This window comes from Cryptomeria japonica, chromosome 5 (genome assembly GCF_030272615.1).
Source record: "Cryptomeria japonica chromosome 5, Sugi_1.0, whole genome shotgun sequence".
In the NCBI taxonomy this organism is placed as follows: domain Eukaryota; kingdom Viridiplantae; phylum Streptophyta; class Pinopsida; order Cupressales; family Cupressaceae; genus Cryptomeria; species Cryptomeria japonica.
In genome coordinates, this window is record NC_081409.1 from 201,535,686 (window position 1) to 201,548,944 (window position 13,259).

Sequence of the window (13,259 nt, forward strand, 5' to 3'; positions counted from 1 at the left end):
CAAATGCTACTACACCAACAAGTAATAACATCAGTGAATTTTCTAATCCAACACTTGCATCACTAAGATCAAGATCCATAAACACTTCAAAGAAGACACGTAGTCTAAGGGAGATTTATGATGAAATCCAAGAGGCTAGAAACAATGATATATGCACTAATTTTGCATTCTTGATACAAGCTGATCCAATTTACTTTGAAGATGCTATTAAAGATGACAAAAAGATTGCAGCCATGGATGAAGAAATCCAATCCATTGAAAAGAATCAAACTTGGGATCTAGTTGAGCTTCCTAAAGACAAGGATGTGCTTGGAGTTAAGTGGGTTTATAAAACAAAGTATAATGCTGATGGAAAAGTAGAGAAACACAAGGCAAGACTAGTGGCTAAAGGCTTCGTTCAACAACCGGGTATAGACTACAATGAAACATTTGCACCCATGGCAAGATTGGATACAATAAGAATGGTCTTATATGTAGCAGCTCAAAACAAATAGAAATTTTACCAAATGGACGTTAAATCAACATTCTTGAATGGTATTTTAGAAGAAGAAGTGTATATAAAACAACCACCAGGTTATGAAATTCTAGGAGAACATAAGGTATACAAATTGAAAAAGGCCTTATATGGTTTGAAGCAAGCTCCTAGAGCTTGGTACAATAGGATAGATTCTTGTTTTGTGAACAATGGTTTTGGAAAGTGTGGCAATGAACCAACTTTGTATGTCAAAGTGAATGATAAAAAATAAATCTTGATAGTTTGTTTGTATGTAGATAATTTGATATTCACAGGTGACACATCCATTGACTCATTCAAGACAACCATGAAAAAGGAATTTGAGATGACTGATTTGGGGCTCATGAGATACTTTCTCAGCATAAAGGTAAGTCAAAATGATCAAGGCATTTTCATATGTCAAAGAAAGTATGCTAATGATTTGATGAAGAAATTTAAGATGACAAATGTGAATCCAACACCTACACCCGTTGCTTTGGGTTTAAAACTTAGTAAGGATGACAAAAGTCCTAGTGTTGATGCAACTTTATTCAAAAGACTAGTTGGTAGCCTCATGTATCTAACTGCCACAAGACCGGATAATATGAATGGCGTTAGTCTTATTTCTAGATTCATAGATAAACCAAAGGAATCACATTGGAAAGCTGGAAAATGAATTTTAAGGTATATAGCTGGAACAAAGAGTTTTGGGATTTTATATACATCTTCAGATGACTTCAAACTGATTGGATATGCAGATAGTGATTGGGGAGGTAGCATAGATGATAGAAAAAGAACTTCCGAGTATATCTTTCATCTTGGTTCCGGTGCTATCTCTTGGGCATCAAAGAATGTTTAACCAATTGTCACCCTCTCATTAGCTGAAGCAGAATATGTTGCAGCCACATCAGCAGCTTGCCAAGCAGTATGGATGAGGAGAGTACTTTCAGATTTGGGGCATCAACAAGAAGAACCTACAGAAATCTACTGTGATAACAATTCCGCAATTGCTTCGTCTAAAAATCATGCCTTTCATAAACAAAGCAAGCATATTGATACAAGATATCATTTTATTCGAGAATTGGTGAACAATGGAGATATATCTTCAGTTTTGCAGGTCTAATGAACAACTAGCAGACATTTTTACAAAGCCACTTGCAAAGAATGTTTTTGAACACCTTTGAGAAGGAATTGGTATTGTAGACATATATGACAGTGAAGATTAAGGGGGAGTGTTGGCGTACGTGGATTCTTGTTGGACTCTTCTAATCTCCCCTGCCTCTGTAACCTATCTACTCCACCAACTGCATTTACTGCTATCTTCTCATATATCCTTCTACTCCATTTTTTATGCATCTAGATGGTTTGACTATTTGGTGCTTTTCTGGAAGCTTCCCCATTGCTGTAGAGAGAACTCTGTTTTAAAAGGGAATACAAAAAAAAAACCTTTTTTTTTGATGAAAAATATAATGGCAAGAGAGCACTGGCAACTTTGATTTTTTATCAAGGCATAATATGAATTGTTTTATATTCTATTGTTCCTTATTGTTATGTTACTCTATTTCTCTTTCTCCCTTCACAAAGTAGTCCAAACAATAACAAATGCTCTTGCTCTCTTTCTCATTTAATATATACAAAAATTGGTTTGATTTTCAAAGTTTTCTCTGTGTTTTATTTTCAGACCTTCTTTCTACTCACTCTTATCAAGGGTATAATTATAATAAATAATTAGTGTTTATAAAATCTATATTGACCTACTCTTACCATTGTAGCTTCGAAGCTCAGAGGGTAAAGAAGGGGTGAATGACCTCATTAAGACACTGGAAAAAGTGCCGCTACAAGTTGCCCAATGTGAAGAGTGCACTCATTCAAAAATTAAATCTCAATTCAAGAGATGAGGTGATTAAAGTTGGAATTTGGGGGTATTGGTGGTATTGGCAAGACTACGGTTGCCAAGGTAGTGTACAATCAAGTTTATCTTGAATTTGAAGCTGCTTCCTTTATATCCAGTGTCGGCACCACTGTTGCAGAGCCCATAGGCCTTGCAAAATTGCAGGAGATAATTCTAAGAAAATTAAAAGAATATGCTAAAAAAGTGGACAGTGCAAGAAGTTGAGTCAAAAAGTGGAAGTGTTTTCCTTGATTTTCAGATTCTGTCTCATTTGAGCTTAAATTTTGAAACACTTGGAGATTGAATCTTGGAAAAAGTCAAGAATATAAAAGATAGCCCTCTGAGTGTACTTTCCAAATATGTAATTTATTTTAAAAACCACATAATAAAAAATAACTTTTGGAATGGAGTTCTAAAAACTATGTTTTTAAAATCCCTGTTTCTGGACCATACCATGCATGTGTACGACCCACACTTTTTGACACAATTAAAATTATTTTCTCAAACCATTTTGGGAAATGGTTTATAACACACTGAAAATTGATGAGCATATTTTTCTGTATTTTTTTTTAATTTTTTTAAAAAATTAATTAATGACCATAATTATCTTTTTAAAAATTTGACATGTACGGCTCACATAATCTGACGTAAACTTAACATTTTTTATTTTTTTTAAAATAGAAAAGAATTATGTGTAGATTGATGACATATAATTTTTTTTTCAAAATTCATTAAAATAAAAAAGTTATTAAATTAACAAAATTAGTTAATATTTCAAGTTTATGGACCCGATTTAGTATAAATTAAATGAAAAATAGTTAAAATAATCAATTTTTATATAAATTTATATATTTAGAATCTAGACAGTATAATTTGAAATGAGTTTTAATTTTGTATAAAAATTATCTAATTGCAGACACGTAAACTATTTCAAAAGGTCATAATTGTCCTTTCATTCATGGAGATTTGAATTTGCAGGTCCATGTCTCAGGTGTGGCCATCCCAAACCTATCCTAGGCCTAATCCCGAGCCAAGTGGTGGGTTGTGGAATCAACTTCCACAAAACGGGCCCTCGTTTTCAAACAAGGGCGACTTGTGGAAAAAAAAGGTAAAATACGATTTAGAAACGGGGGCCTGTTTTTCAAACGGGCCCTTGTTTTTAAAAAGCGGGCCCCCATTTTGTTTAAAAGCAGGCCCCCATTTTAGAAAAAAATGGGGGCCCATTTATTTTCACTTCAGGCCCCGTTACCTTTCGGCTCGGGAGCTCGAAGCATAAATGGGGCCCCATTTTTTGAAAACGGGGCCTCGTTTTTAAGAGCACATTTTCCAACGCATGGACTTCCGTAAATTTGTGACTCATTACCTTGCACTTTACCTAAGGGTATATCTTTGTTTAAGGATCATTTGGGAGGAAAGCATGTGCTTCTTGTTTTAGATGATGTGGATGCTATTGTATAATTCAATGCTTTGGTTGGCGATTGGCTGGCCGCTGGCAGTAGAGTTATTGTAACTTCTAGAGACAAGCACATTCTCAATATTGCTAGAGTCTCACCAGAATTCTTCTATGAGATGAGTGGATTAGAGATAAATGAAGTCTCCAATTATTTAGCTAGTATTCTTTTCTCAAAGAAAGTCCATGTCCCAATTACAAAGATCCGTCCAAGAGAATAGTAGAAGCTTGTAAAGGTCATCCTCTTTCATTGGAAGTGATTAGATCCTTCTTGTATGATAAACGAGATGACACGGTTTGTTGGGAGGAAGCTCTTCATGACATAGCTCACAATTCAGAAATTTATAAAATACTTTAAATTAGATATACTGCCCTTAGTGAGGAGGAAAAGGAAATATTCATCAAAATTGCTTGCTTCTTTGTTAGAGAAGAAAAAAAATTGCCCATCCTTTTCTGGAAATTGTTGTATAAGAAGGTGCACACTGTTGATTCTAATATTTCCATGTAGTTATTGATAAATATTGATGATGAAGGATTATTTGATATGCATGACCATTTGCGAGATATGGGGTGGATCATTGCTGAGAAAGAGGAAAAAAGTACTTGACAATGGGAGTCTACCCATTTAAGCATCATATCCAACAATTTTTCTCACCTTCGGCTCATTGGAGCCAATCCATAATGTCTTGAAATACTTTATACAAAAGGTCTTTACTATCTTCATTTGCAGGATCTAACCATTCAGTGCAGGACAAAAGATATGTTGTTCATGCTTCTCCCAAGTTTGATATGGCTAAGTTTGGAAAATTGCACCTTTGAAATTGGGATGAATAGAGCAGTAAAGAAACGACGTCACTCCAAAGTTATTGATAACAAATGGGAGTGTAAGATTGTGCAACTAAATGGTTGTTTTAGTTTTAAACAATAAATCTTTCCCTTTGTTTCACTCCTTGATAGCATTGGCAACCTGGGTAAGTGCACAAATATGGTGGTAAAAAAGGGGGGTATAAGTGGACACATTTTTTCTAAAATTAGGTGAACCTGAACTTGGAGGCAAAATTTGAAAGTCATCCACTCAAGATATGAAGATAATAAAAGAAAAAATATTGTAGTAATCTGAATATAGTTTCCAAACTACTAAATTTTTTAAAAATTGGATAAGATTAAGGGGGTCAAATCCTTCGCACACAAAAAACAGACCCTAATTTTTTTTCTGAAAAACATAACATAGTGTCTGAAGTGCGCATCAAAAAAGTTATAGTTAGATTTACTATTTTGACAAATCCTTTGACAGAAAGATAGTTAAGAGTGAGCACTAGAAGATGTGTATTTTTTGTATTTTTTTTTTTGAGTATTTTTTTTTTTATGATTTTTCCAATTGAGCATATCCTGAATATTAGGTACCTGTTCATGCGTGAAGCATAAGTTGTGCTAAACAAATTGAAAATACAATTCTTTTTTATATTGTAAAGAATCAAGTGCACTAAAATAATATACAATTTTTTAAAAATTTGGATAAGTATGTCAAAAGTTATTAAAAACATAGTGCACCTATGTCTGTGAGAACTATGGAGACACTGGTAAAAGAAATTCAATAATAATATGTTATTGTTGTTCAAATTTAAAAAACAAATATGGCTAGAAAGCTCAGAAGATGGGTGAAAATATGGTGGAAATTTAAGAATACCCCCTTGATAAAGTGTAAACCTGATGATGACAAAGTCGAGAAACTAAGTTGATAAAATAAAACACGTCAAAAAGGAGGGAAATGGAGGGAAATCAAACTTCCAAACCGTAGCTTTGTCATCCATGCCTATTTCCAAGCCTAAACAGTCAAAAGCACGTACGGGGTACTTATGGTATAAAAAGTGCGTACGGGGTACTTATGGTGCAAGAAGCGCGTACGTTCTATCTTAACTATAAACAATGCGTACATGCTATGTTTACTATAAACATCACGTATGCACTACGTTTGTTTAAATTTTGGGTGTGTATAATATAAATATTGTATATACATATAATATATAATTTTTATATATAATATATAATATTTATATATATGTATATAATAATATATAATATATTAAGTATATATATATACAGACATATAATTGTATTGTCTCCCCCTCTCAAGAGCATACAAGGTGCCTCTCTCTCTCTCTCTCTCTCTCTCTCTCTCTCTCTCTCTCTCTCTCCCTCCCTCTCCCTCTCCCTCTCCCTCTCTCTCTCTCTCTCTCTCCCTCTCTCCCCTTCTCCCTTCCTCCATACCCCATCCCTCTCTCTCTTCTTCTCTCCCTCCCTCCCTCCATACCTCACTACAACTATGTCTGCACTTCTATAGAAGTAAGTGAATTTATTTCTTATTAGCAACTTCAGGCCTTTGATTTTTATCATGTATGCTCTCCTAACAAAATTGACTGATGGATTTGTGTGTGTATATTGAATAGGAGGAAGAAGGGTATGAAATTGAACCATGGGTTCATTACCATGACAAACAAGGAAACTTGCAGCAATATTCTTCTCGAATGTGTTTTTAATGAGCATAGAACGCGTGGAAAATAGTATCAACAAAGAAAAATGATAAGTCAAACTACCTTTAATATGTTTTTTAGAAGGAAACAACTGGTAGGAAGAGAAAGAGGGAGAGTAACACAGATGATGTCACAGAGAATGATAGTGGTGGGTATGTGAGAGTTCCCATGCTATTACACAACGCTTGTCATCTAAAGAAATTGAAGTTTGTTGTAAGCATGGCAGTGGTAGTATATGATGATCATCACTTGTCAAAAGGCCTGGAAGGGTACATACCCATGAAAGAAATCAAGTATGTAATTCTTATAGTCACAATCAAGATCAATCCTATAGCCTTGCAAATTTAAGAGCATCATATGTTTTAGAAAGGCAGTACTCTTAGCTTTAGGTCAAGCTCTTACACTTGCTTTTTAGCAAAGCCTCGTTGTTTGTTCGCTTGGAGTCTCTCTTATGCTGACAATGGTCTAACTTAGCTATATGAAAACTAAACTACCGATGTTCTATTGTATGATGTTTTATTCACAACTTTAAATAATATATTATTCTATTAGCCCACCATATGACCCCTTAGGTGTCTTTAGAGGTCATATTGTTTCCTAAGAGGTCATATGGTGTCCTATTACCCCTTAGGACACCATATGACCCCTTAAGACACCATACGACCCATAACGACACCATATGGTGTCCTAAGGGGTCATAGGATGCCATATGACTCCTCAAGACACCATACAACCCATAATAACACCATATGGTGTCCTAAAGGTTCATATGTTGTTTTATGACCCCTTAGGACACTATTTGGTATCGTTATAGGTCCTATGGTGTGCTAAGGGATCATATAGTATCCTATGACCCCTTAGGACACCCATTGACCCCTTAGATGTTGTTAGGGGTTATATTGTGTTCTAAGGGTCATATGGTGTCTTATGACCCCTTACTACACCATATGGTGTTGTTATGTGTCTTATGGTGTCCTATGACCCCTAGGCTATTTTATGACCCCTTAGGACACCATATGGTGTCGTTAGGGATCATATATTGTCCTAAGGGGTCATATGGTCTCCAACAACCCCTTTGGACACCATTTGACTCCTGAGGACTCCATATGGTGCCATTATGGGTCGTATGGTGTCCTAAAAGGCCATATAGTGTTCTATGACCTGTTAGGATATCATTTGGTTTCATTATGGGTCGTATGGTGTGCTAAGAGGTCATATGGTGTGCTATGAGCCCTTAGGACTCCATATGACCTTTTATGTGTCGTTATGGGTCATATGGTGTCCTATGACCCCTTAGGACACATGCATGGATCCCTAGGATACCATATGACCCCTAAGAATATCATATGACCCTACAGAGGGAGAGAGGGGGAGGAGATGGATGGAATGGGAGAGAGATACACATAAGAGAGGAGGAGATTGAGATAGATAGATAGAGATACACCTCTCTCTCCCTCTATCCCCTTCTCCCTTTCTCCATACCCCTTCTTCTCTCCCTCCCTCCCTCCCCCTCCTCTCTCCCTACCCCCCCCTCTCTCTCTCTCTCTCTCCCTCTACCTCTCTCTCCCCTTATCTTTTCCTCCATACCCCTTCTTCTCTACCTCTCTCCCTCCATCCCTCCCCCTTCTCTCTCCCTCCCCCATTCTCTCTCTCTCTCCCTCCCCCTACTCCCCCCTCTCTCTCTCCCCTTCTTCCTTCCTCCATACCCCTTCTTCTCTCCCTCTCTCCCTCCCTCCCTCCCCCCCTTCTCTCTCCCCCCACTCTCCCTCTCTCCCTCCCTCCCTCCCCCCAACTCTCCCCCCCACTCTCCCCCCAACTCTCCCCCCCACTCTCCCCCTCAACTCTCCCCCCAACTCTCCCCCCCACTCTCCCCCCCCCCCCCCCCTCTCTCTCTCTCTCTCTCTCTCTCTCTCTCTCTCTCTCTCTCTCTCTCTCTCTCTCACTTTTCCTTCACATTTTCTTTACTACAAATAGTACGTACGGGGTACTGAACCTATTAGTTCACTGCCCTACCATAACATTTTTAAGGCATAGGAGTGCGCATGCACTACTTATTACTTGTAAGCACGTACGGGCTACTGAGCCTATTAGTTCACTTCCCTGCCATAACATTATTAAGGCGTAGGAGTGCGTACGCACTACTTATTAGTACACAGTGAAAAAAATACTGTTGGGCTTGCCAACATTTTATGGACTAACAACGTGCACACAGTTATTAATATAGCGCCCCACTACAAATGTGTCTACATTTCTATCATTGTTTTATACATAGAAGTAAGTGCTTTTTTTTTGTTTTTTCATGATTTCAAATGATTGAATTGTTGTTCTTATTAGTTTTTTCATTATTATTGTGATTGTTTAATTGTTTTGATTCAAAAAATAATGATAAGATGCAAATGACCTCAAAAGAAGCTTTTGAGGTCATTGAAGGCCCCACTGCAAATGTGTCTATATTTCTATCATTGTTTTATACATAGAAGTAAGTGATTTTTTTTGTTTTTTCATGATTTCAAATGATTGAATTGTTGTTCTTATTAGTTTTGTCATTATTATTGTGATTGTTTAATTGTTTTGATTCAAAAAATAATGATAAGATGCAAATGACCTCAAAAGAAGTTTTTGAGGTCATTGAAGGCCCCACTACAAATGTGTCTACATTTCTATCATTGTTTTATACATAGAAGTAAGTGATTTTTTTTTGTTTTTTCATGATTTCAAATGATTGAATTGTTGTTCTTATTAGTTTTGTCATTATTATTGTGATTGTTTAATTGTTTTGATTCAAAAAATAATGATAAGATGCATATTTATGGTTATCTGTTTGTTTATGAACTTTTGTCTACATATATATGTAATATGATTCTATTTAGGACAACCGATATCAACCATTGGAAAGAACAAGCGAGGAACGATGGAACAACCAGAGGCTGAAAAGGAAAGACAAAGGCAGTGTATGAAGAAATTACGTGACATAAGAACAATGAGAGAAGAAGGCATGTCATCCTCAACATCTCAATTCGATTTACCAAAAGAACATAATGCACCTAATGCAATTGAAGAAGAGACATTTGATTTACCATATGAACCTAATGAAATTGAAGAAGATACCAAATTGAATAGTTAATTAAATGAAGAACATACACCTTCTATATTTGATGAATTGAATGTACCTAATGCACCGATGTTAACACCTCCTAGAATCATTCGTAGGAAACCAAAGTATCTAATTGACATTGATGAGAATATATTGAAGCCAATGCCCAATAAAATGAATGAATGAACGTGTAGGAGAATGGTTAAAAGAATATGACAAAACTATTTTGAAAACTTAAATCAAACCGCAAGATGTCAATTAATCATTCAAATGATTAAAAATTTGAATTTTAGAGATACAATAAAAAGTATGGGCCTAAGATCATCTGAAAGTAACAATGAAAGAACTATTGTGAGAAATATATTTGATGCATATCAAGCTATTTGTTCAAAATCACATACTAAAGATTCTAATGCTACTCGACGTGTCATTACATCAACCATAATGAGCAAGAAAATTAAAAAAATCGTTTGATAAGCAAAACAAGCAAGTCATCAAATGTTAGTAGAACAACATTAAGTAAAGCATTATAGAGGCAAGAAAAAATAGAGGAACCTAACAATAATTCTCTTTGGGAATTATCAGGTAGACGACCACGCAAAGACAAGGTTGTTGTTGATTCACTAAGAACATTAATTGAAAAAATTTGGCATGAAAACACAAGAGTTTCGCCCAACCAAAGAGATCTTGTTAGAAGGTGAATCAGGTCTAGAAATTGTGAGCCACATGCCAAACACTATTTGGATATGACTCAAAATAAATTTTATGAAGGATTCCTTCAAAAGTTTCCTCAAATAAGAATTTCTCAAAGATTTTTTGAAATAGAAAAACCTTTTTATATTAAGATTAATCATGTACGCACCACATGTTGTTGTAGGATGCATATTGAATTTTCCATGCACTATGATATTTTTCGTCATATTTGTTCTAATTTGCACATTAACGATGTTTTGTAGGAATTCAATATACAAGCACCTCCTAAGTCGGTAAGAGAATTTATTTCAAGTGTGTTATGTAGTAGACACGATGGTTGCATTTATTATAAGATGCCTTGTTTGGAAGGTTTTTATGTTGTATGTGGTGGTTTGCAACATTTACTAGGATGTATACATTTGGAGAGCACAGGTGAAATTGGTAGGAAGCTAGTTTCTTTTGGAAAATACAAGACAATCACATATGGAGTTAAAGATGGAAAATATTTGAAGAGATGCGAGCTAGTGAAAAATGATACATGTGTAACTGAATTTATGAAAACGTTTCAAGAAAAACTAGTTTATGAGTACACAATGTATACACATAGAGATCGATGGTTAGATGAGAAATTCAAGTTATGTAAGGACACATTTCCTCTTGGCACCATTGTCTCTATCGTTGATTTTGCTGAAGATTATACACTACAACCTCAAAATGAAGTGCAATCTATGTATTATCATTCTACACAAGTTTCTATTTTTGTACACATAGAATTCATGCATGCAGATGATAGAACAAAGGAAGATAGAAAGGTTGTAAGAGAGTATCACTTCTACATAAGTGATGATTTTACTCATTCATCAGAGTTTGTACAATGATGCTTTAAAGTTTTATATGATAGTCGATACAACTGACACTTAATATGGTCAGATAATTGCACCATACAATTCAAGAATGCAATGATGTTTTATTGGTTGACAAGGATGCATATGACAAGCAGTGTATAACATTTTTGGAATTTCATTGAGGTTGGACATGGTAAGGGAGATCACGATGGTGTAGGAGCATGTGTAAAAAGAGCCCTAGCTAGAGAAGAATTGAAGTACAAAGGTGGTGCTGAGTTGATAGATTTAGAAACAATTGTGCGATGGTGTAAGTCTACGATGGGTCTAGGTAATCCGGGTACGTCAATGGTTCATATATATTTTTGATTGGTCACTGAATCTAACATTGAAAACTATCTAGATTGTTGTACAGTTGCAGGATTGAGTGACATGTACTCATTTATGAGTTCAAATTTAAGTTCACTAGTAATTTATATGAGATAGATGGTAATTTTTTTGCTCTTCATGCATGTATTGTTTGTGGGAAGAATGTGAATCACAAGAGTGGGTTGACAAATGGTCCTGTAGACCATTGGTTTCCATTGATACATATCAAATTCCCAAAGCACTACAATTGAGCCAGGTGGAGACATAAATGGATTTTGACCATGTATTCGACCTAGTGGATTCAGGTGATTTTTTGAGTTAATTTTTTTGCAAGTATTCTTTTTGGTTCATTTTGTTGTGCATCATACTTTTTTTTTTGTATTAATTAACACTTTATAAAATGCAGGTCATGTGTATGCAGTTGTTGCAGAAGAGAGCAATGAAGAAGGAACGTATTACTATGTGTGTCATTGTGTTGAGCCAAAAAGAAAATTGACAACCACAATCATTGACAGAGAGGGTATTGAGTACCCAATAGGGTTTGTTGTCGTGCCAGGAACATGGCTTAGGAGATATCCTATCAAGAATTCTGATGTTTGGTTGTTCGAGGACTTTGAAACACACATACATATTCTTCATTTCTCTAACCTTGTTGTTGCAACAAATATTCATTTGATGAAGTATCGTGGTAGACCTCATAACCAAATTTTATGGAAAGTTCATGAATTTGACCATGAGGCAATACTTGACACAATATGGGTTAGAGCAGATCCTAAAGGTTCACTTGATTAATTCTACGGTTCAGAGTAGAATGATTTTGAGAATTTTGTATATATCATCGACGAATTGTTCTATATTCATTTTTTATATATATATATATAAATACCCATGAGCTGATTTTTACATGTTTAGGGGTATAATTTTGTATATTTAAATGGCAGTGAGCTGACTTGTACATATGTAGATGCCAAATTTTGTATATTAAAGTGGCGATGGGCTGAATCGCACATATTGTAATGCCAAATTTTGGATGAAAGCCCATGAGATGATTTGTAAGATATTTTTTGTATACTCAAATAGCCAAGTACTGATTTGACCATATTTAGAGGCAAATTTTTGAATAATGTGACAATGTTTTGTGACTATTTTTTGTGTCTATGTTTTGTGACTATGTTTTGAGTTTATGTGATGTGATAAGGTCCATCATGAGCATTCTTGATTCTTGTATAATCATGGAAAATTATTTGATTCATTATCAGGTTATACGTGTCATAGATTGAGTCTAGATACAATTTAAGTAAAAATTGTCATTATTGTCAAAAAAATTGTCAAAAAAGTTGTCAAGCAACTTGTACATCGCGTCGGTAGGGTATGACTCTTGATGTTCTGGTTCTTTGGGATGCACAAGAGGAGCATGCCTAGCATAAACCTACCCACCCAGATGCACTCATGACGTCGGTTTGTGTACATGATAAACCAAATTAATTCTAGCCTATCTTGCAACTTTGCATTGCATGCAACTGACCATTTTTGTAGTAGGAGAAAAAATGCTACCAATTGAAAATGGCTCCAAGTCATCAAAAACTGAGACAGATCATTGTAGAGGAGCCTCACGCGACCCCACAGGTTCAAACAGATCAATCATATGTGTCCTAGATTGGAAGAAACAATCTATCAAAGTTTGATAATTTTTTGGACTCAGGGTACTTGAGAGATTCCGTCGTTAGGGTATGACTCTTGATGTTCCGATGCTTTGGGATGCATGAGAGGAGCATGCCTAGCATAAAATTTCCCACTCAAACACGCTCATGATTTCGGGTTGTGCACACGATGAATCGAATCAATTCTAGCCTATCCTGCAACTTTGCATTGCATGCAACTGATGGTTTTTCCAGC